General features: G+C 36.2%; 1 long non-coding RNA gene across 1 annotated transcript in view; it reads right to left on the bottom strand.

Moving 5' to 3' along the window:
- Positions 1-1,085: 1,085 nt before the first annotated feature.
- Positions 1,086-22,319, bottom strand: part of LOC309657156 — a 129,350-nt gene continuing 108,116 nt past the window's right edge. Inside the window, exon 2 of the long non-coding RNA XR_014261674.1 lies at positions 1,086-21,026. This is a non-coding gene — a long non-coding RNA (uncharacterized lncRNA). The remainder of the gene's footprint in view (positions 21,027-22,319) is intronic.

Below are 22,319 nucleotides of genomic sequence, written 5' to 3' on the forward strand. Positions count from 1 at the left end.
TAGGTTTTGAGGGCAAGCTCATGGGTCTCTCCACTGTGTCTTCACAGTTCTTAAGAACCACCTGAATCTCTTTTTAAAATATAGATTCCTGGACATCATGCCACATCTTCTAAATTGGCATCTCCTAGAGTGGGATTGATGTATCTGGCTTTTTATCTAGTTTTTCAAATCATAATTATCCAGGTTTAGGAAACAGAGCTGAAGGATTTCTACTTCATTCTGCTTCTAACAGGCTGGATGATCATACATAATTCCTCACCCCTTTCTGGACCTCTGTTTCTTCATCTGTAAATTGGGTAAGTTAAACAAGATATTTTATTGAGGACTATTCCCCAGTCATGGAGCCAAGATTTCCTGAAAGTAAATCAGGAACCAATTGCTGATTTTATTTAATGTGCTCTAATAAAACAAGATATATATTATGTTGGGGGTCTTTGAGGAATGCCCCAAAATGAGTTCTTCCAACCCATGCTCTCTTATTATGCTCCAACTAAAGTGATCTTCTGTTTCTTGAACATTCCAAGTTCTTCCTTGCTCCATGAACTTTGCACTATTTTTCTTAGCATCTTTATTGGCGTATAATTGCTTTACAATGTTGTGTTAGTTTCTGCTGTATAACAAAGTGAATCAGCTATACATATACATATATACCCATATCCCCTCCCTCTTGCATCTCCCTCCCACCCTCCCTATCCCACCCCTCTAGGTGGTCACAAAGCACGGAGCTGATTTCCCTGTGCTATGCAGCTGCTTCCCACTAGCTATCTATTTTACATTTTGTAGTGTGTATATGTCAATGCTACTCTCTCACTTCGTCCCAGCTTACCCTTCCCCCTCCCTGTGTCCTCAAGTCCATTCTCTACATCTGTGTCTTTATTCCTGTCCTGCCCCTAGGTTCATCAGAAACTTTTTTTTTTTTTTTATATTCCATATATTTGACCTTTCTCCCACATACAGTGTCCCAGGATTTTGCATGACTGGCCCCTTCTCATAATTACACTTTCAAATTTATAATCACCTAATCAATAACACTTTCCCTGATTACACATAGCCCTCTTTCAATGGATCTCTGAATCATTACCTGCTTTTTGTTTTGTTTTGTTTTTTACAGAGAATTTACTTCTATGGAAAATTACATTTATTGATTTTTATGTGTGTGTGTGTGTGTTTTTTTTTTACATGGCCTATTGAAAATGAGACTCCGTGAGGACAGGCACCTTGTCTTTTTTCACCAATCTCACCATCTGGAAAATCGTGGCACATAGCAGATGTTCATTAAATATTTGTTAAGTCAATGATGAATCAGTATAATCTTCTTTACATTTACTTAATGTTAATTAGCACATTACTCATTCTGATTGGCCTTTTTCATGTCACTGATTCTTATCTTTTGGTCCTTGGTTGCTTACTGATGTTTAAACTGGAAGGCCTGGGTAACACATGGGTTTTCTTTGCTATTGTACAATTAGCAATCCTCTGAATCCTCTGGAGAAATTTCTGTACGCAGACAGTGGGAAAGCAAGAGTCCATGGAGGATTGCTCAGGGCACATCAGGGCCAGGCTGCAAAGCAAACATTACTTCTGCCCACATTCTCTTGCTACGAACCCAGTCAATGACCCAAATTTAATCACCAATGAAAGAGAAACAAAACCTTCCAATATGCTAAAAGCAGAAATATGATTGGTGATCACATGACCAATCTAGCTACACACTTCGTTTGTAGCCCAGAGTACTATATTCTAGGCAGCAACATCTCCATTTTCTGTATTCACCAAACTTCTCTCAATTTTTCTCCTTTCAGAAATGTATTGAAATACTTTGTTCTGTTTTCCTTTGTTCCTTTTTGGACTTTTATATTTAATCTCAAGGGGGTAAGTTTTAAGATGGAAACCAATGTTTGGTGTACTCCCTCAACTGGAATTGGAAGAAGATCTCTCTATTTTTAGTCCCTGAGCCCTACCCAACACTGAGAATTTCTGAATGGCTATATTTCATCCTCAGGTTTCTGCCTCTAAAACTTTGGCTTTCTTCATCACTTTAACATTTTTATTTTTCATGTCACTTCTTAGCCCCTTCATCTTTTCCTCTTTCCCTTCCTCATCTGACTACCAGCAAATTCTTCTTAGTTTATTGATGAGAGCAGTTTTTTCCCTACCCTCATAACTCTACTTTCTGGATCATTGTCCTGGAGCTTATTTTCCTACAATCAAAATGATCCACAGCATTTCTTCCCTAAAGAAATTATGCAACTGTATACACAGGTAAGAAAAAAGGGTATGTGAAGGCTCTGGTACTAGATCACAGAGACCTCTGTGTGTGTGTGTGTGTGTGTGTGTGTGTGTGTGTGTGTGTGTGTGTGGTGTACACACCAAAGAGCAAGCAAGAGGTGGAGAGAAGGGGCTGTAGGGAGAGTGGTCTTAGCTCCTGAACAGTGTTCTCTAGCTCTAGTTAGAACAGAAACAAAAGAAATATGCCAGAATGTAGTATTAGGAACTTAGATCATAAAAGGAAATTATATATTATGGAAAACTATATGTTAGACATTTACCCACTTTCTCATTTAATCCTTCAGTGTTGTGAGATGTACATCATTAAGCTTTCTAAATGTAAGAAAATTAAGACTCAAATAATTGATGTAATTTTCTAAGCCATGCAGATAGTTACTTCCAGGTTTCCTGTTTCAGTGACTGTGGATGCCCTCTTCAATACACTTCAACATATTGCCTAGAGTCTGAAGTCGGACTTTTTAGTCTGCTACTAAAATGTGGTAAGAATACAGAAGATATGCAGCCAGAGAAGCCTGAGGACAGGGCCCAGCTTTGGAGCACTGTGTGACTTTGAGTACGTGGCTTAAGCTCTTTAAATTTCAGTTTCTTCACCTATAAAACTGTGAAAATAGTTTTCACTTCATAGGCTTGGGATGGGGATTAAATGAAATGTAGAATGGCTACCATAATGCCAAGATCAAATAGCCACTCAATAAATGTTAGCTACTATTATCATTTTCATCCAAATATGAATTTTTTGGCTCAATGTATGGAAACATCATGGTCAAAGTCATACTATAGTTGACTAACTTGGGATATGCAGTGTATCTCTAAGTATTAGACAAATTCTAATGCTGCTTTCTGCTATACAGGCCCTTCGGTTAGAGTCTTGACAAATAAAGAGAGTTACCTGCCATGGTTACAAATATTGAGATGCAAAAAATTTTTGGAAATCCTTCTTTTCCATGGACTCATCCTTGGAAGTAATTTAACGTAGCTCTTATTCTCTCCAGAAGAATGTAAATGTCAGTATTTTTAGAAACATAAATACATGGTAAATGAACTCTTAAGTACATCTGTAGATACAGGAATGTGAGCCTCAATTCACAATAGACACGAAGTAATTTAAAATTGGAATGGAGAAGCCTGTTTGTTGAATGAGCATCAAGGCCTATAACTAGAGCGTTTTGTCTTAAAATATTTCTTCACAGGGTAAGAAGAATGGAAGCACCAACCACCACAACCCATACTTTCTTTTCCTGAAAAACCAAGGTACACACAAGTCCTGCCTACCTACCTCCACCCCACCCATCCTTTAACAACTCATACATACTTTTGGCACAAAGAGTAAAAATCCTACTGAAATCTTTTATCCCTTTTCTCTGAGTAGCTTTCTCCAACTGGTTTCTGGAATTCTTATCTAAACTTCTGAGGTTCAGCCTAAACATTAAAAAGTTAATCCTGTCATACTTCAGTGTTGAGAAAATTTTAAGTAAAAATAATAATATTCGAGCAATTTAACCAACATCGACTTATCAAGTTATCAGAGTGTAGAAATATGGGTATTAAAATGGGAATCATACTTGGGGTTTGGGACATTCTTCAAGTCTATCTAGCCACTCTTTTTAAAATTTTTTATTGGAGTATAGTTGATTTACAAGTTGTGTTACTTTCTGCTGTACAGCAAAGTGAATCAGTTATACATATACATACATCCACTCTTTTTAGATTCTTTACAAAAAAGAAATAGAGTTACAGATGTAGAAAACGATCTATGGTTACCAGAGGGGAAGGGGGGAGGGATCAACTGGGAGATTGAGATTGACATATACACACTACTATATATAAAATAGATACCTAATAAGGACCTACTGTATAGCACAGAGAACTCTACTCTGTAACTAGCCACTCTTGAGCAATTCACATCTTCTCTAGGCTTCAACTTCCTCATTTGTTAAAAGTACACTAATAATTACTACCCTATAAAGTTTTTTGTTAATGTATAATTGACATATAAAATTAGTATATTAGTTTCAGTGTACAACATAATGATATTTGTATATATTGTGAAATAACCACAAGTCTAGTTACACATCCATCACCATGCAGTTACAAATTTTTCTAATGATGAGAACTTTTAAGATCTACTTTCTTAGCAGCAGATATACAATGTAGTATTATTAACTATAGTCACTATGCTGTACATTTTATATCCTCATGACTTATAACTGGAACTTTGTACATTTTGACCACCTTCACCCATTTCAACCCCCACACCCCCTGCCACCTCCTGCATCTGGTAACCATCAACCTTTTCTCTGTATCTATGAACTCAGTTTTTGTTTGTTTGTTTTTTAAATTCCCCCTGTAAGTGAGATCATACAGTGTTTGTCCTTCTCTGTATGACTTATTTCACTTAGCATAATGCCTCAAGGTCCATTCACATTATTGCAAATGGCAAGTTTTACTTCTTTATGGCCGAATAATATTCCACTATATGCAATGTATCACTTTTTTATCCATCCATCCATTGATGGATATTTAAGTTGCTTCTATGTATTGGCTATTGTAAATAATGCTTCAGTGAACATGGGGGGTGCATATATATTTTTGAGTTAGTGTTTATTTCCTTTGGATAAATAACCAGAAGTGGAATAGCTGATTATATGTCTGCCACACAGCATTTATTCATTTATTCTATAAATAATTTTAACACCTTCTATATTTCAGTTTCTGTGCTGAGTTCTACTGTTACAATGTGAATTAAGACACAGACAATTCTCTGAAGTAGTTCACAGTCTATCAGCGAGGAAAGCACATAAAGTAAGAAGTGTGTGATAAAGGCATGTCCAGAGAGCATATGGGAGTAAAGACCTCTGAAGGGATACACATGGTATCAGTGGATAGAGTGCTAGATGAGAGGTGGAGGTGGGCTAGGCTAAGGGTGGGAGATGTGTTCCACAAACATCTGGGCTCCTAACAGAGCTCAAGTTGCTCTTGTCTAGTCCTACTTGGCCCTGGCAAGGGTCATCCTTCTATGCCCGGGGCCCCACATTAGATTACAGAGATTTACAAGTGCTCTGGACCATTGGAAATGGGTGAAGAAGGTTGTCTCGGTGGATGAACAGATTGGGAGGTTGAAATGTTGCCAAACAATGGTTGATGATCTAGATACTGTAAGCAGACCACCCACATCTGACCACATTGAGAAGATTCAGTTATCTTCTAAGTGATGCACAGTACTTTCTCAAAGAGAAAAGGGTATTCCAGAAAGCCTTCACATGGTTTTGTGCTGCTCTCCAGCACCAGCAACCATAGGATATTCGTTCCCAAAGACTCAACATTTTCCCTCTGCAGACTTGACTCCTGTCCATGTGTTTCCCTTATTGTGGAACCTTCAGATAGTCAAGAGAAATGGACCAAATTTCTTGATCTTACACCTTGACTATAGATCTTTAAACTGAACAGAGAATTTAGCCTCTTCATCCTTTTTGCTCTAATCTGTTAAAATCTGCTGGGATGAAGAGTACAAGGACAAAGGGTAGTAGGATGGGGTGAGCAAGGTTTGGACACAGTGGTTGATTCCAACTTTGATATTTCTGGAAGCCAGACTTTGGCAAAGCCAGATTGGGTTGCTAAAGAAGATGGCACATTCTTCCTCTATGTCCCAGCTTTATTTACTTTTTTTTATTTTTTAAAGATTTCTTTTGATGTGGACCATTTTTAAAGTCTTTATTGAATTTTGTTACGATATTGTTTCTGTTTTATGTTTTGGTTTTTTGGCTGCGAGGCATGTGGGATCTTAGTTCCCCAACCAGGGATCGAACCCACACCCTCTGCATTGGAAGGTGAAGTCTTAACCACTGGACATCCAGGGAAGTTCCAGCTTTACAATGGAATGGGGTACGTTTCACAGCCTCTGTTATACAGAAAATTTTGGGAAGTGGAATGATTTGTTCAAATTCACAGAGCAGAGCCAAGGCTAGATTTCACTTTCAAGTTCAAGGTTCTTCCCAGACTAATTCTTTCCATTCTTTCCATTGCTTTTTTTCAGACTGACATTTTGTTATTGCCACTGCTTTGTTGCATAATCGTTAAAGTCAACGCTGTTTTCTTTTTCCAGCCCTAACATTTTTTTGCTGCGTGAACCTGAACAACTCACTTTCTTTCTCTGAGCCTTGCATTCTCATCTGTTAGACAGAGATTCTCATCTCGGGGAAATAATACATACATACATATGCTTTATAATTATTGTGAGAATTATATGATTTAATCCACGTAAAGATTTTAGCATGGTGTTTTTCATATAATTGTTCAGTAATTTTAAAAAAACATTTTAGATACAGTATTTTTCAAAATGCCTCTCTGGCTCTAGGTTTCTCTTTCCTTTATAATTATTTATTAAGTGCAACTATATGCTAAATACTATGCAGTGTCGACTCATTTTAAAACAAAGATTATGCAAGACAGATATTCTCTGGATTTTATGAATAAAAAAGTTTAACACTTAAAATTCATTTTCCTAATTATTTTAATACATTTTATTATTATCTGTGCTTAGATTATTTATGTCTATTATAACTGTATGGCAGAAACACTATATAATGGTGACTACTGTGTATCTCTTTTCAACTCTGTTCAGTGACACCACCTTGATAGCTTGAAGTGTATGGTGGGAGTATTTACACCATGGAAATGGCAAATGCTATAAATCAAGCCTTGATTTGTTGTTTTGTTGATTTTTCTAGACTTGAATTGACAGGTTAATAAGGAAGATTAAACTCAAAAGTGTGCAGTTTCTATAGTACTGTAAACACAAATAATTGAGGAAATTTTTCTGGTATTCAAATACTATTAGAGGATTTAGCAAAGATTTAGATCATGCCATTAATAAACATATGAAGTTTCAACATATGTCTTTGTTGTTTCATTTTTGTTCTCCGTTACATTAACGTAAATGAAAATATCCAAACCAACATTCATGTCATCACCACACTCATTCTTCAACGAGGTGAGTGACTTCTTTGTAGATAGAAATCAAGCATATATTTGCAGTCTGATTTTGTCAAATCATGATTGAATTGCAAAAATAGGTTGACTGTGGATACAAGAGTTCAGCAAAAATCAACTAAAATATTCTATGAGAATCAGTTGTCTATATGGCATTTACAATAAAGATTCTTCTATATTTTATGTAAATTATGTGACATACATCCTGTATATCAGTAAAATGTATAATAAACTTTACATACACACACAGGCACACATTGTTTTTCTCAGAGAGCTGGTTGTTAACTACTAACATACAGCTAACCCAAAATACATTTACCTTCTAGTCATTACCTCTCTGGTTCCTGAATAGATGATAAACAAACTCTAGGGTCCAGACACCAGCCAATACATATCCCAAGCCCTATAGTACTTCTCAGGATGTGTTTTCCCAAAATGACCTTGTGTGAGTTAGAGTCATCAAAACCTAGCTCTCTTGCTCTGCCCAGGGCAAAAGAGAATTATTCCCTATTAACCTAAACAAAAGTCTTTCTCAGGGCCTAAACTTGTAAATAAAGGATTAAGAGAAGTTGAAATTCACTGACATTCCTGTAAGCTCAGTGCTCAAGAAACTTGTGGGGTTCATCCCTTCCAGAACTCTTGTCTTTATGGAATGAATATCATAACAAGCCAGTCTCAGGCTTGTCTCTGTGCTTTATCATTTTCATTCATCATCTCTAAGGCTGAGCTGGCCCGGGTTTCCCTTGTCTGGGCCGTGGATGTCCCCTGCTGGAAACCAGAGCTCACTGCAGCTGAGGGAATTGGAGCAGCGCGGCAGTGGATGTGAATGCCTGTGTGAGGATGCTGTTGCTGCCTGCATGCATCTTAATAGGAAACTGCTCAGAAGATTCACTCTCTTGTCCTAGTTTTACACACCTGTCCTCATTTACTGGTTTCATCAACTACATTAATAATAATCACTATTTATCAAGTGTTTAGCATAGTATCCAATGCATGATAAACTCTCAATAAAAATTTATTGAAAAAAAGTGAACATATGCCTAATCCTTGTCAGATACATTGCACATTATCTCATTTAATCCTCAAAATAATCAAACAAGTTAGAATCTGTGATTAACTCATTTTTCTTCCAGATGAAGGAACTTGGGCCTAAAAGAGGTTAGATAACTTGCCACATCCAAGCTATGTGACCTTAAGCAGTGTCAGAGTTAGCACAGGAATTGGAGCTCCCTGTCTGCTGGACTTACTTCTCTGCCACACCATGCCACACCATCTCCAAGGCTTTTCTCCACTCTGCCACTTAGAAGCAAACTTCGTGCTTTCACTTGCTTTCATACTTCCCCACCCCCAGCATTCACCCAGGATCAATCTTTTCCTTTGTCCTGCTTGGTACCTTGGCCAAATCCCTTACGTTTTCAGAGCCCGAGTTCTTCATCAGATAAATTAAGGGGGTGGATTAGCTGACTCTTAATTTTCCTTCCAATTCTAAAATGCTGATGCTTTCTGAATTTAGTTTCGGAATAGACATGCTGAAGTCCAAATTGCTGGGGATTTCCTCTCTGGCTAAGGAAACAAAACTCAGTTATGTACTACTTAACAAGTTTGTATCAAGAGGATGAAACTTAACCCAAGTTGGGGCTGCCCTTTAGGATTATTTTTCAGATCAGAAGCCATTGATCACTTACACAAGAGGTTATCAGTAGGTAGACAAGACGTGCTATTTCCCCCTTCTCTCCAGTGAGCCGAAGCACGGTTGGCAGTTCAGACAGCCAGTTGGGAGTTTTCACCATGTGACAAGCCCAAAGGCATTTCTGAGGCTGCCAGCACAGAGGCCTGTCGAATCTGCTAAGGAACCAGATGCAGCAGATAAAATATCTTTCACTGTTGGCATCTGGGGCCTGTGCTTGCCAGCTGAGAGAACGGGCTAGGTGGCACAGTGCTGGGGGCGGCGATGGTAGAGAGACAGCAGTAGAACAAATCACACACTTTCTCTTTAAAGTAGGAGAAAAACAGGTCTAGAGAGCATTTCACAATTCTGGAAAAACTGAATTAAATGAAAGTGAATTACATCTAGGTTTTATATCAAAGAACAGATTATACGTAGGTCAATTATATGTTGTGACTTTGGACACTGTTGTTTTATTGAAAGTCTGTTACTGTTTTGCATTTCTAGAATGCAATAGTCTTTTTGTAACTGACTCAGTGCAACTGCATTCATCAAGGCCATCTTTATTTATAAACATTTTAGATATTCTAGTTCTACTCCTAATAGAAAATGCAAATTTAATGCATTCATTTTCATTGTCAAGCAGTAAATGCTGCTTGACATATGTTGGTCCATGTCTCCCAATTTTGTTTTTCAGAAATACGTTTCCTATGTAGATTCCTCAAATGGTATTCATTCAGTTCCATTCCTTTCCTTTCAATATAATTCATCATGGATTTATTGAATACCTACATTGACAGGTGTGATGATTACAGACATGAAGAGACAAAGTGTTTGTCTTCAATGAGCTTACAACCTAGAGGATCTGAGGAGATATTGCTCCTAGGATCAGTGTAGGGAGTTGGTGTAGAGAGGTGCAGGAGCAGAATAGTAGCCAAATTAAGGACACCTTTCTGTGTGTCATGGTGTTGTTAGATGGAGTTCATACTTCCTAATACAATGAATGTGTCTGTGTGTGTGTATATTTCCCTCCTTTGCTTTGATTTTCCAAAAAAAAAAATATACTAAAGGGGATTTTTATAACTATGTCAACAGTTTTCTTCAGAATAACTTTGTTGCATATTTTGTTTCAATATATTTTATGGATATCAAAATGACAAAAATGCTAGAAGAAAGTACCCATAGCTCCATTCTATTTTCAAATCAATGTTATTTTTTTCCATGTCACTTTCTAGAACTTGCTTTTACCTACTTTCACAATATCATAGATAGATAAATAGAAAAACTAGAATGTTCTAATGCCAATTATTCCTTTGTGGTCTCTTGCCATCTCTTTTATCCTTATCCTTCCTCAGTTCATACCACTTCCCCGAACCCTAGAAAACAGATCACCTGGAATCTATATCTTTCCATATCTTTCTCTATACTCAAGCAGGAGTCCTAAGCAAGCAGTAATTTTATATTTGTTTTTGTTTTTTCTAAAATAAAGGTCACGCTACACACTGTTCCCTTCATCCTGCATTTCTCACTTAACATTTACCAACCACTATTGCTGGACACTATTTTCAACCAGTGTGTTTTAATCTACAGCTAATGCTTTAAAGACCATTCAGTATATATATCCTCACAAACTTTTCTCTATGGAATAGATTTTCAGGAGTAGGACTACTAGGTCAAAGGGTATGTATATATTTTATTATAATAGCTATTATTAAATTGCATTCAAAATTTCTGTCAGTAATATATCAGTGATTTTTTTTCTCTGCATCCCCACAGGCACAGGTTATTATAACTTTAAAAAAAATGTTTGCCTATTTAATGAGTGAGAAGCACATTCCATGATTCATTTAATTTACATTTTTCTAAATACTATTGCAGTTGATTTTTTTTTTTTTTTTTTACGGAGTTTTGGCCTTTTTGGATTTGTTCTGTGGATTACTTATTCAGGTTATGCAAGTTAAACAAAACCAGAAATCTCTCACTATGTTCCTTGTATCCTCTCATTCAATTTTTGCTAGGAAATAAATTGTTAGGCTCCAAGACAGGCATGAAATAAATTTTAAGACAAGAGTAGCCATCAATGTCACAGACCCCACAATGCTTGAATTGGAAACTTTGTGATTATATAACATTCACTCACTCAAGCAACTCATTAGAAAATACTTATTGATTTACATGACTAACACTATAAGAGGCCCTAGAGACTCAGATAATTAAAAATATGAGGGAATATATGGGGGTAGGATCAAGATGGCAGAGTATGAGGAAGTGGAACTCACCTCCCCCAAAAAAACACATCTACATGCAAAACACATCTACCTGCAAAACAATTCTCACTGAAAACTAACTGGAGACTGGAAGAAAGACTCCTATACAACCAAGGCTGTAAGTAAGATCCACACAGAATCAGTTAAGAAGGGAAAGAAGGGATCAGGTGGGATCTGTGTCCCTGGGAGGGGTCGCAGAAGAGGAGGGGATCACATGGGTGGAGATCCTCCCTGGGGAGTGAAGTATCAAGCCACATATTAGGTGCCTCAGCCCTGGGGTCTGGCACCAGGAAGAAAAGTCCCCTTGGCTGGTTTGAAAGCAGATTGAAACAGAAAGGGATGGTGGTCAGTTTCCTGAGACCACCCTGGCATGTGCCCCAGACTGAGCCAAGTACCCTCTTTGATCCCACTTGCTTCACGACACAGCTCCATACAGCCATAGCAGGCCAATATGGCTGAGGGGAAGGCTCAATTTTGAGGGACAAGGGTAGCTCAAATCCAGAGCAGGGTGGGAGCAGCCACAACAGATGCTTATGAAGGCAGCACATTAGAAGTGGTCCAAGTCTCTGACTGTGATTATGGCCAACACAGTCCATACACTAACCCATGCCAAGCACCCACACAAGCCCCTCTTGCTCTAGCACTGCTCCCATCTGGGGTAAGGGTGCTGATGCTGGGAGAACACACACTTAAATGGAACAGAGTTAGCTCAGACATAAATCTCAGGAATTCTTTTCTGGAAACTTGGGACCTAACCACATCCCCAGTAGGATGGTGCTGGCCATTGAGCAGAAGAAAAGCCCCAGCTCATATCTAGCTCTGGCCCTCCATCTCCAGCCCCACACCTGCTACCAAGATAGCAGCTGCCAGCGCACACTAGAGAAAGATGTGACTCATGCTCATGTCAGATCCAGCTCTCTCACCAAAGCCACTGGGCATACAGGATGCTTCCACACTAGGATACCTCTTAAAGAGTGGAATAGTTAAATGTTTCACCTAATTTCATAGAGAAAGTTAAGCAAAATGAGAAGACAGAGGACAAGAATAAGAAAATTGAAAGAACAAGAAAACCCCTGAAAAAATAACTAATGAATCAGAAATAATTTACCAGATAAATATTTCAAAGCATTACTAATAAGGATGCTAACTGCATTAGGGTAAAGAATAGGTAAACACAGTGAGAATTTTAACAAGGAACTAGAAAATATAAAAAGGAACCAGTCAGAACTGAAGAATACAATAACTGAAATGAAAAACACGTTAGAAGCAATTAATAGAGGACTAGGTGCCACAGAAGAATGCATAAGTGATCTGGAAGACAGAATAATGGAAATCACCCAATCACAATAGCAAAAAGAAAAATCAACAAAAAAATGAGAACAGGTTAAGGGACATCTGGTACAACATCAAGCATACCAACATTTACATTATAGGAGTCCCCAAAGGAGAAGAGAGAGAGAAGGGGGTAAAAAATGTATTTGTTTTAATTATGGTTGAAAACTACCCAAATCTGAAGAAGGAAACAGATATACATTTACAGAAAGCACAGAGGATCCCAAACAAGATGAGCCTAAACAGATCCACAACAAGACATATCATAATTAAAATGGCAAAAGTTAAAAACATTCTTATGGCAGCAAGAGAAAAATCAAAGAGTCATATTTAAGGGAATCCCATAAGGCTATCAGCTGATTTTTCTGTGGAAACTTCACAGGTCAGAAGAGGGTGGCATGATATATTCAAAGTGCTAAAAGGGAGAAACCTGCAACCTAGGATATTCTACCTAGCAAGATTATCATTTTAAATTGAAAGAGAAATAAAGAACTTCTCAGATAAGCAAAAACTAAAAGAGTTAATCAATATTAAAAGTACCCTAAAAGAAATGTTAAAGTGTCTCCTGTAAGGGGAAAAGAAAAGGCTACAGCAAGAAGTAAATATGTATAGAAAAGGGGAAATCCCACAAGTAAAGGCAAATATACAGTAAAGGCTGAGGATCAACCACCTAAGCTAGTACAAAGATGAAAAGAACCACTTAAGCTAGTACAAAGATGAAAAGATGTAATAGTAAAATTAACTATAACTGCAATAATCATTAAAGGGATAAACATGAAGATGTTATCTTACATTAAAAACACAAAATGTTGGGGAAAGGAGCAAAAAATGTATATCATTTAGATTGTGTTTGAACTTAAATGACTACCAGTTAAAAACAAGTAGATAGGGCTTCCCTGGTGGCGCAGTGGTTGAGAATCTGCCTGCCAATGCAGGGGACACGGGTTTGAGCCCTGGTCTGGGAAGATCCCACATGCCACGGAGCAACTAGGCCCGTGAGCCACAACTACTGAGCCTGCGCGTCTGGAGCCTGTGCTCCACAACAAGAGAGGCTGCGATAGTGAGAGGCCTGTGCACCGTGATGAAGAGTGGCCCCCGCTCACCACAACTAGAGAAAGCCCCCGCACAGAAACGAAGACCCAACACAGCCAAAAATAAATAAATAAATAAATAAATAATTAATTAATTAAAAAAAAAACAAGTAGATATAGTTATAGGTCGACATATAGGAACCCCATGGTAACTACAAATCAAAAACCTACAATAGATACACAAAGTAGAGAGAAAGGAACACAAACATATCACTAAGAAAATCATAAAACCACAAGGTAAGAATCTAAAATAGAACTACAAAACATGAAAATAAGCAACAAAATGGCAAAAAGTACATACCTATAAATAATCACTTTAAATGTCAATGGACTAAATGCTCCATTTAAAAGACATAATTTGGCTGATGAGATAAAAAGCACAAGACCCAACTATATTTTGCTTACAAGAGACTCACTTCATAGCTAAAGACATACATAGACTGAAAGTGAGGGGCTGGGAAAAAAGTATTTCATGCAAATCAAAGTGATAAGAAAGCAGGGGTAGAAATATTCATATCATATTCATATGTACCTAATACAGTAGCACCTATTTATATAAAACAAATATTAACAAACATAAAGGGAGAAAGTGACAGTAATACAACAACAGTAGGGAGCCTTAACAGCCCACTTGCATCAATGGGCAGATCATCCAGATAGAAAAAAACCAATAAGCTAACAGTGGTCTTAAATGACACATTAGACCAGTTGGACTTAGTCATCTACAGGACATTCCACCAAAAATGAAAGAATACACATTCTTTTTGATGCATATTGAATTTTCTCCAGGATCAATCACATGTTAGGCCACAAAACAAGTCTCAAGTTTAAGAGGATAGAAAGTATGTAAAGCATTTTTTTTTTTTACCACAAATGTATGAAATTAGATATCAATTACAGGAAGAAAAATGGGAAAAGCACAAATATGTAGAGACAAACAACATGGTACTATAAAACCAGTGGGTCGATGAAGAAATCAAAGGAAATCAGGAAATACCTCAAGATAAATGAAAATGGAAACACAACTTGCCAAAACTCTATGGGATACAGCAAAAGCAGTTCTAAGAGGGAAGTTTATAGTGGTATAGACTTACCTCAAGAAACAAGAAAAATCCAAAAAACAAAAAAACTAACATACCATCAAAAAGAATTAGAAAAAGAAAAAAACAAAGTCCAAAGTCAGCACAAAGAAGGAAATAAAGGTTGAAGAAGAACTAAATAAAATAGAAATAAAAGACAATAGAAAAGATAATGAAACCAAGAGCTGATTTTTTGAAAAGATAAGCAAAATTGATAAACTTTTAACCAGGCTCATCAAGAAAAAAAGACTCAAAATAAGAAATGAAAGAGGAGAAATAAAAATCAATATCACAGAGATACAAAACAATTGTAATACTACAGTTATATACCAACAAATTGGACAACTTGGAAGAAATGAACAAATTTCTAGAAACATAAATCCTGCCAAAACTGAATCAGGAAGAAATAGACAATCTGAAGATACTGCTGACTAATAGTGAAATTAAATTTATAATTAAAAAAAAACTTTCAACAAACAAAACTCCAGGACTGGATGGCTTCATAGGGGAATTCTACCAAACAAAGAAGAGCTAATACCTATCCTTCTCAAACTATTCCAAAAAAATTGAAGATGATGAAGTACTCTCAAATTCATTCTACAAGGCCACCATTACCCTGATACCAAAACCAAAGATACTACAAAAAAGCATTTACAGACCAATATCTCTCCTGAATATACATGCAAAAATCCTCAACAAAATATTAAACAACCCAAATTCAACAATATATAAAAAGGATCATACACCATGATCAAGTGGGATTTATTCCAGGGATACAAAGATGGTTCAATATCTTCAAATCAATGTGAAGCATCACATTAACAAAAGGATTTAAAAAATCAGATAATCCCTCTATGCCCACTTTCTGGAGAGCTTTTATCATAAATGGGTGTTGAATTTTGTTGAAAGTTTTTCTGCATCTATTGAGATGATCACATGATTTTTATCTTCAGTTTGTTAATATGGTGTATCGTATTGATTGATTTGCATATATTGAAGAATCCTTGCATCCCTAGGATAAATCCCACTTGATCATGGTGTATGATCCTGTTATTGTGTTGTTGGATTCGGTTTGCTAACATTTTGTTGGGGACTTTTTCATCTATGTTCATCAGCGATATTGGCCTGTAATTTTCTTTTTTTTTTTTTGTCGTATCTTTGTCTGGTTTTGGTATCAGGGTGATGGTGGCCTCGTAGAATGAGTTTGGGAGTGTTCCACCCTCTGAAATTTTTTGGAAGAGTTTGAGAAAGATAGGTGTTAGCTCTTCTCTAAATGTTTGACATAACTTGCCTGTGAAGCCTTCTGGTCCTGGACTTTTTTTGTTGGAAGGTTTTTAATCACAGTTTCAATTTCATTACTTGTGATTGGTCTGTTCATATTTTCTGTTTCTTCCTGGTTCAGTCTTGGAAGGTTTACTTTTCTAAGAATTTGTCCATTTCTTCCAGGTTGTCAATTTTATTGGCATATAGTTGCTTGTCGTAGTCTCTTATGATCCTTTGTATTTCTGTGATGTCAGATGTAACTTCTTCTTTTAAATTTCTGATTTTATTGATTTGGGCCCTCTCCCTTTTTTTCTTGATGAGTCTGACTAAAGGTTTATCAATTTTGTTTATCTTCTCAAAGAACCAGCTTTTAGATTTATTGATCTTTACTATTGTTTTCTTCATTTCTATTTCATTTATTTCTGCTCTGATCTTTATCATTCCTTTCCTTCTACTAACTTTGGGTTTTGCTTGTTCTTCTTTCTCAAGTTGCTTTAGGTGGAAGATTAGGTTGTTTATTTGAGATTTTTTTCATTTCTTGAGGTAGGATTGTATTGCTATAAGCTTCCCTCTTAGAACTGCTTTTGCTACATCCCATAGCCAGGACATGGAAGCAATCTAAATGTCCATCCAGAGGAATGGATAAAGAAGATGTACATATACACAATGGAATATTACCCAGCCATAAAAAGGAACAAAATTGGGTCATTTGTAGAGATGTGGATGGACCTAGAGACTGTCATACAGAGTAAGTCAGAAAGAGAAAAACAAATATTGTATTTTAATGCACATATGTGGCATCTATTTAGAAAAATGGTATAGATGATCTTATTTGCAAAGCAGAAAGAGACACAGATGTAGCAAACAAACATATGGGTACCAAGGAGGAAAGGGGGGGGCGGGATGAATTGGGGGATTGAGATTGACATGTATACACTAATGATACTATGTACAAAATAGATAACTAATGAGAACCTATTGTGTAGCACAGGGAACTCTACTCAATGCTCTGTGGTGACGTGATGTAAGTAGGAAGGCAATCCAAAGAAGAGGAGATATATGTATACCTATAGCTGATTCACTTTGCTGTACAGTAGAAACTAACACAACATAGTAAAGCAACTACATTCTAATAAAAATTAATAAAAAATAATAATCAGCCTAAATTAATCCTCATGTCAAAGAGACACATTTTGGGGTGTCAAATTTTGCTCCCCTATGTAAGCTATTTTCAGTAACATTTAAAAGTAGAATAAAATATGTGTTCTCTAAGATCACAATGCACAAGCTAACCAGAATTTAAATTTATTTTGTTTTCAGTTGAATTCTTAATAAATTGGTGTGATGTTGCTTCTTTCCTGCTCATGAGAAGCTCTGATTGGCAATTGTCTTTTATTATAATATATAGTGAGAAATGATTATTAATAAATGGAATTGAACTAAAAAATATCAGATAATCATCAAAATCAATGCAGAAAAAGCATTTGACAAAATTCAACATTCACTGATGATAAAAACTCTCAATGTTGGGAAGATATCTCAATATAGTTCATCTTTGACAAACCTAGAGTTAACATCATACCAACAGTGAGAAGCTGAAAGTCTTTCCTCTAAAATCAGGTACAAGATGAGAATGAACACTCTTGCCACTTCTATTTAACATAGTATTGGAAGTCCTAACCAGAGCAATTGGACAACAAATAAAAGAGAACCAAATTTGAAGGGAAGAAGTAAAACTGCCACTATTTGCAGATGACATGATTTTATATATACATATATACACATATATGTACACCCTAAAGTCCCCCCATAAAACTTTTAGAACAAATAAATAAATTCAGTAAAGGTGCAAGATACAAGATAAATATACAGAACTCTGTTGCTTTTCTATACACTAAAAATGAACTATAGAAATAGAATGCAAGAAAACAATCCTGTTTAAAATTGCATCAAAAAGGGTAAACTATCTAGTAATAAACTTAACCAAGGATGTGAAAAGACCTATACTCTGAAAACTATGAAACATTGATGAGGAAATTGATGATACAAGGAAATGGAAAGATATCTTGCGTTCATGGATTGGAAGAATATTGTTAAAATGTCCACACTATCCAAAGCAATCTATAGACTTCATGCAATCCCTATCAAAATAGCCATGAAATTTTTCACAGAACCAGAACAGATAATTCTAAAATTTATATGGAACCACAAAAAGGCCAAATAAACAAAGCAATCTTGAAAAAAGAACAAGGTTCTAATTATCATCTTCCCTGGCTTCAGACCATATTATAAAGCTACAGTAATCAAAACAGCATGACACTAGCAAAAGAAAAAACAGAAACCTAGATCAATGGAACAGGATAGAGAGCCCAGAAATAAACCCTCACACCTATGGTCAATTAATCTATGACAAAGGAGGCAAGAATATACAGAGAATATATGGAGAAAAGACAGTCTCTTCAATTAGTGGTGCTTGGGATACTGGGCAGCTACATGTCAAAGAATGAGATTAGAACATTTCCTTACATCATGTTCAAAAATAAACTCAAAATTGATTAAAGACCTAAATGTAAGACGTGAAACCATAAAACTCCTAGAAGAGAACATAGGCAGAACACTCGTTAACATAAATTGTAGCAATGTTATTTTGTATCACCCTCCTAAGTCAAAAGAAACAGAAGCAAACGTAAACAAATTGGACCTAATTAAACTTAAAAGCTTTTGCACAGCAAAGGAAACCATCAACAAAACAAAAAGACAACCTGCTGAATGGGAGAAAATATTTACAAATGATATGACTGATGAGGGATTAATAACCAAATATATTAACAGTTCATATAACTCGATATCAAAAACAACCTGATTAAAAAATGGGCAGAAGACTTGGATAGACATTTTTCCAAAGACAACATATAGATGGCCAATAGGCACATGAAAAGATGCTCAATATCACTAGTCATCAGGGAAATGCAAATCAAAGCCACAATAAGTTATAACCTCACTCTGGGAAGAATGGCCATCATCAAAATGTCTACAAATAACAAATGTTGGTGAGGACGTGGAGCAAAGGGAACCTTGTACACTGTCAGTGGAAATGTAAATTGGTACAGCCACTATGGAAAACAGTATTGCCCGTCCTCAAAAAAGTAAAAATGGAACTACCATATGATCCAGCAATTCTGCTCCTGGGTATATATCCGAAGAAAACAAAACACTATTTTGAAAAGGTTTGTGCAACCCAATGTTCATAGAAGCATTATTTATAATTGCCAAAATATGGAAGCAACTTAAGTGTCCATCAATGGATGAATGGATAAAGAAGACATGGCGCATACACACAATGGAATATTACTCAGCCATAAAAACAATGAAATTCTGCCATTTGTAACATGGATGGACCTAGTGGGTATTATGCTTAGTGAAATAAGTTAGACAGAGAAAGACAAATACAGTGTGTTATCACTTATATGTGGAATCTAAAAAATAAAACAACGGTATATAACTAAACAGAATCAGACTCACAGATATAGAGAACAAACTGGTGGTTACCACTGGGAGAGGGAAGGTGGGGAGGGGCAAGATAAGGGTAGGGGATTAAGATATAGAAACTACAATGTACAAAATAAATAAGCAACAAGGATATGTTGTACAGCACAGGAAAATATAGCCATTATTTTACAATTACTTTACATGGAGTATAATCTATAACATTATTGAATCACTATACACCTGGAACTAATACAATATTGTAAATCAATACTTCAATAAAAAAATGTTAGGGATCAAAGGTATGTTTTCTATTTATAAAAAGGGTCCATTATATATAGGGAACAGACACATAAATAGAAATTGTTATAGAATATGATAGCACCTTATAAGGGTGCCAGACATGAAAGGTTTGAAAAACAGAAGGGAGAAATTTTTGCCTGGAGGGGACCAGAAAAATATTCAGAAAACATTACTAATTTATCTGAATCATAAAGGATAAGAAAGGAAGACTTCACCCAGCCAGGAAGTCAGGAAAGCAGGTATGGGGGAGAGAGTTTTTTTCTAGAAAGAAGAAATGACAGGAGCAAAGCAAAGGTAGTATGAATGTGTATAGTGGTCATGTAATGGCAAGAAGTGCCATGTGATGTGACGGTGGCATTTCTAGGGCCAAACACAGAGAGCCTTTAAGATGCATTAATAGTCTACTGGAGCCAAGCCTGGGCCTTTAATAAAAGCGATGTTGCCCACAACCAATGTCAAAGGAAATTAATGTGCCACTTCCTACATCCCAAATATAACCTATACTTAATCTTCTCCTTTACTTCCTAATCCTAAAAGACTCCAAATGGACGTAACTGCACTGACCCAGCACTGACATTTCTCTTAGTGTAGCCCTATAACAAACACTTAATATCATTCCTGCCAGACAGCTAAAATTTTGTCCTGCCTTTTTCTAGCACATTGATCTTCAAACTATCTTCGGTTGCAGCTCTGTCTTTGAAGATCTGATACTGACAACTCATTCCAATTCTTTTTCATCCCATAACCTGACAGGATTCACAAGGCCAGAGGTGATGATAAATGAGACTAAGGCCCATCGTGAAAGGCATTGAATGCCAACCTAAGATGTTTAGATTTCATGTCATTAAATAATTATTAAGTACCTACTGTGTGCCAGACATTCTTCTAGATGCTGAGCATACGTTGATGAACAAGATTGACCAAGTCCCTATGCCATGGAAGGACATTCTAGTGGAAAACCTTAGAAGTGCCCTATAGAGGAAAACATAGGCAGAACACTCTTTAACATAAATCACAGCAATATCTTTTTGGATCTTTCTCCTAGAGTAATGGAAACAAAAACAAAAAAAACAAATGGGACCTAAGTAAATTTATGTTTTGCACAGCAGAGGAAACCATAGACAAAATGTAAAGACAACATACAGAATGGGAGGAAATATTTGCAAATGATGCGACCGACAAGGGAATAATCTCCAAAGAGTACAAACAGCTCATATAGCTCAATATATAAAAAAAAAAACTAATCAAAAAATGGCCAGATCTAAATAGACATTTCTCCAAAGAAGATACACAGATGGCCAAAAGTCACATGAAAAGATGCTCAACATTGATAATTTTTAGAGAATGCAAATCAAAACTAAAATCAGGTATCACCTCACACTGGTCAGAATGGCCGTCACCAAAAAGTCTACTAGTAACAAATGCTGGAGAGGGTGTAGAGAAAAAGGAACCCTCCGACACTCTTGGTAGGAATGTAAATTGGTACAGCCACTATGGAGAGCAGTATAGAGGTTCCTTAAAAAACTAAAAATAGAGCTACCATATGATCCAGCAATCCCACTGCTGGACAGATATCCAGACAAAGCTATAATTCAAAAAGATACAGGTACCCCAATGTTCATTGCAGCACTATTTACAATAGCCAAGATGTGGAAGCAACCTAAATGTCCATTGACAGATGAATCGATAAAGAAGATGTGGCACATATATACAATGGAATATTACTCAGCCATAAAAAAGAATGAACTAATGCCATTTGCAACAACATGGATGGACCTAGAGATTATCGTACTAAGTGAAGCAAGTCAGAAAGAAAAAGACAAATATCATATGATATCACTGATATGTGGAATCTAAAAAAATGATACAAATGAACTTATATACAAAACAGAAATAGACCCAGAGACATAGAAAATAAAGTTATGGTTACCAAAGGGGAAAAGGGGAGATAAATTAGGAGTTTGGGACTAACAAAAGGACACTACTATATACAAAATAGATAACCAACAAGGACCTATTGTATAGCACAGGGGACTACACTCAATATTTTGTAATAAGCTATAAGGGTAAAGAATCTGAAAGAAATAGAAAAAATAGATATATCTATGTATAACAGAATCACTTTTCTGTACACCTGAAACTAACACAACATTATAAATCAACTATACTTCAATTTTTTAAAAATTGCCACCCTATAGAAAAGGTGGCTCCATAGAACATTTTTAAGCAGGAAAGAATCTGTGTTCTAGGATGACTGCCTCATGTCATAACTTCCTATACCTTCATGTTTAGGCCTCTTTCAACCTATTATAAGCTTGCTTCTCTGTGGTAATTGAAAAAGGCTGATTAAGATTCTTTCCCTCCATTAAAACTAATCCATTATTGAGATTCATTTTCCTAAAGCCTGTTAGGTAACAAATCTGATCAATAAATAACATTAAGAAGTAATACTTCATAATGATCAAAGGATCCATTCTTTAAGGACATAATCCTACTTTTGTATGCATCTAATAACAGGACTTTAAAACAAAGCAAAACTGATAAAAATAAAAGG

Source organism: Balaenoptera physalus (assembly GCF_965194825.1).
Source record: "Balaenoptera physalus genome assembly, chromosome: 1".
Classification (NCBI taxonomy): Eukaryota; Metazoa; Chordata; class Mammalia; order Artiodactyla; family Balaenopteridae; genus Balaenoptera; species Balaenoptera physalus.